The 3,806-nt window shown below is 42.5% G+C and overlaps 1 non-coding gene across 1 annotated transcript; it reads left to right on the forward strand.

Annotated features, from left to right (window-relative positions):
- The first annotated feature begins 2,832 nt into the window (after positions 1–2,832).
- On the forward strand, positions 2,833–2,938 carry LOC132612463 (small nucleolar RNA R71). The gene has a single exon (XR_009571822.1). It is a non-coding gene; the product is annotated as a small nucleolar RNA R71 (small nucleolar RNA).
- The last annotated feature ends 868 nt before the right edge of the window (positions 2,939–3,806 follow it).

A 3,806-nucleotide genomic window follows, 5' to 3' on the forward strand; every position in this document is an offset into this window, starting at 1 on the left:
TTTCTTCACACCGCTTCAATACCTTACCGAGATTGGCAAGACATTCGTCAAAAGAGTCACCAACAACAGAAAAATCATCCACGAAGACTTCCAAGAAATCTTCCACCATATCTGAGAAAATAGACATCATACACCGTTGGAAAGTAGCTAGGGCATTGCACAAGCCAAAAGGCATGCGGCTGAAAGCAAAAGTGCCATAAGGACAAGTGAAAGTGGTTTTCTCCTGGTCCTCTAATGCAATGTTAATTTGGTTGTACCCCGAGTACCCATCCAAAAAGCAATAATAAGCTTTTCCGGCTAGCCGATCAAGCATTTGATCAATAAAAGGCATAGGGAAGTGGTCTTTACAAGTCGCGGTGTTTATCTTGCGATAGTCTATACACACTCTCCATCCGGTAACTATCCTTGTAGGAATCAACTCATTCTTGGAGTTAGGGACAACAGTGATGCCCCCCTTCTTTGGCACACATTGCACCGGACTAACCCATGGACTATTTGCAATTGGGTATACAACACCCGTATCCAACCATTTGATTATCTCTTTCTTGACCACTTCTTGCATAGGAGGATTTAGCCTCCTTTGATGCTCTACACTTGATGAACTATCCTCCTCAAGTTCGATTCTATGTTCACAAATACCGGAGGGAATTCCCCTAATATCTGCAATAGTCCACCCAATAGATCTTCGATAAGCCCGCAACACTTCAAACACCTTTTGAGTTTGTTCCTCACTTAACAAAGATGAGAGAATAACCGGTAAAGTATTATCTGGGCCGAGAAAAACATACTTCAAATGAGAGGGAAGTAGCTTGAGCTCAAGTTTTGGAGGCTCAATAATCGAAGGCTTAGTCGGAGGAGTGGTTCTTTTATCAAGATCAAGAGATAATTTCTTCGGCTCATAAGAGTACGAACCCCGGCCAATGAGAGAATTAACTATCTCAATATACCCCTTCATGTCATCCGCCTCGAAGTTCACCAAAATAGCCGAAAGTGTTTCGTCAAAGTGCTCCTCCTCTAACTTATGATCCACTGCTTCGTCTATCACATCGAAAGAATCAATGACCGAAATGCTCCCATAAGCACTAGGCAATTTTAACCCCTTGCTAGCTTGGAAAGTTACCTCTTCATCATTGATCCAGAATTTTATTTCATTCTTTTCTGAGTCCATTAGGGCTTTCCCGGTGGCAAGAAATGGCCTTCCCAAGATAATTGGGACTTCTTTGTCAACCGCACAATCAAGGATGACAAAATCTGTCGATAATAAGAATTCCCCCACTTTAACAAGGATGTCATCAACAACCCCTACCGGTCTTTTGATGGTTCTATTGGCCATTTGGAGACGCATGCTCGTTGGTCTAGGTGTTCCCAATCCGGCTTGCTTATATATGGCTAGTGGCATCAAATTAATACTAGCCCCATTGTCACATAAAGCACGAGCAAAATCATGATGACCGATGGTGCAAGGGATAGTGAAAGCCCCGGGATCTCCCTTCTTTTCAACCTTTGATGACGTAATAATAGCGCTCACACGGTGAGTGACTCCCACCGTATCATGCTTGATTGGCCTTTTCTTTGTCAACAAATCTTTCAAGTATTTAGAAAATCCCGGCATTTCTTGGAATGCATCAAGAAATGGGATATTCATTGACAACCCTTTCCATAGAAGCTTGGCACTTGGCATCCTCCATTCTTTTTATCAATCTTTGTGGGAACGGGGGAGGAGACTTATATGTTTGAGTCAAGGGTTTAATTGCCCCCATGACCTTGCTCTTTTGGGTGCTACCACCAGTAGTTTCTTCACTACTTGGCTCCTCGTCACCCTTGAGAACAATAGGGTGTGCTTCCTTCTCTTTCTCAACAAGAATAGGCACTTCAATTGGTGCCTCCATTTCTTCTTCAACTTCTTCCTCAATAACCTCATCAACAATCGGCTCGACAATGATAGGTTCAATCACTCTCTGATTTACCGCATTAAGGATATTTCCGTTTCTAGTAGAAATAGCTTTGCACGAGGCAATGTGATCACCTCCACTACCTCTTGGGTTCGGAATTGTGTCGCTAAGAAGGCCCCCTCTTTGTGGTGGATCTCGCATTTGTGACTCAAGTTTATGAATCGAAGCGGTGTGAGAGCCTACCACTTCGGTCAAATTCTCCATCTTCTTGTCACTCTTATGCTGGTTGTCCAGTATCCTTTCAAGCATAGATTCCATTCGAGAAGTCCCTTGATCATTGGAAGGACCTTCTCGCCAATTTTGAGAGTTAGACGTACGACCCTTTGGTGGAACATAGGCATTGGAATTCCGATTACCATAATTCTTTTGGTTGTAATCCCTCCTGTCCGAACCACCATATTCATTTCGATCATATTGATTGCTCTGTTGTTGGGGTCTCTATTGCTTTTGATAACCCCCTTGAGAGTGATCGATATAATTTGCATCCTCACGTTGTGGCTGCCCCTCTAGATAAGCTTCTTCCAAGACTTGGTACATCCCGGGTGCATGAGATGGCATCTCTTCGACAACATTCACACTTTTAGCTTCTTTCTCCGTAAGCCTCTTTGACAACAAATCCGCGGTGGTTTGTAATTGAGCAAAAGCATGATCTCGCTCATGATTTTCTTTGGCCATCGCAGCAGCAGAGGGACTACCATATGACAGGATTTCACTATCACTTGAGGGCCAAGCTTGATTATGGGTGGTGAGCTTATCGAGCAACCTGGTGATGCTGACAAATGATTTGTCCATGAAGCATCCCCCAGCTGCAGTGTTGACAGCAATTTGATTCATTGTATCGAACCCCTTGTAGAACTTCTCGGTGAGAATAGCATCCGGAAACCCATGAGTTGGAGATTGAGCTAGATAGTACTTGAAACGCTCCCATGCTGAATATAATTGTTCCCCCGGAAGTTATTTGAACTCAAAGATCTTATCCCGAAGCTCAGCCTTTTTTCTTGGTGGGAACCATTTCTTCAAAAATGTATTGGCTAACTCGCTCCAGGTATGAATAGAATTGCTGGGGAGCTTTTCATACCATTCTCTTGCTTGGCCAGCCAAGGAATATTTAAAGACTCGTAACCGAAGTGCATCAGCAGAAACAGCACCTTGGGATTGTTAAGCACACACATGCAAGAAGTTCTTCAAATGTCGAAGTGGACAATCCTCCGAAGAATTTCGGAAATAACCTTCAAGTTTCAACAGCTGATAGATAGAACTATCAATTTTGAAAGTAACATTTCGAGTTCTAGGGGGAACCACAGTAGAAGCATAATCAGCTTCATTGATGAATTCCGCAAATATATTTTCATCTTCATCCTCTTCTGGTGCAGGTGGGTTCACTTGGAGTCCACCTTGGTTTCCTTGATTCCGATTCTGTCTTCCTGCCATGTTCACCTGGTTCACCACAACAACAAACAAGGTGTAATGGAATAGAAAAAGTTTTAAAGAAGATACACAACAATCAGTAATTTTTAAACCGTATTCCCCGGCAACGGCGCCAAAATTTGATACGCTCAAATTACACCTATTAATGGCGTAAAGCGGACGTTGTCAAATATAGTAACCCAAACAAGGTTGGGGTCGAATACCACAGTGAATATGGAGAGAAAAGGGTACTAATTGTATGCGAAACTAGTTTTTAAAGGCTTTAATCCTATTACGAATGTTTTGAAAAGAGATTTGGTTTGTATTCGCTATTTTGAAGTGTTTGGAATTAGTTTGGATTTGGAGAACCAAAGTTGTGTCCCCGCGATGATTAGATGTTATGATATGGGTGTCAATATGATATATTTCTAATAGGTCGGATTTATG

This window comes from Lycium barbarum, chromosome 9 (genome assembly GCF_019175385.1).
Source record: "Lycium barbarum isolate Lr01 chromosome 9, ASM1917538v2, whole genome shotgun sequence".
Lineage (NCBI taxonomy): Eukaryota > Viridiplantae > Streptophyta > Magnoliopsida > Solanales > Solanaceae > Lycium > Lycium barbarum.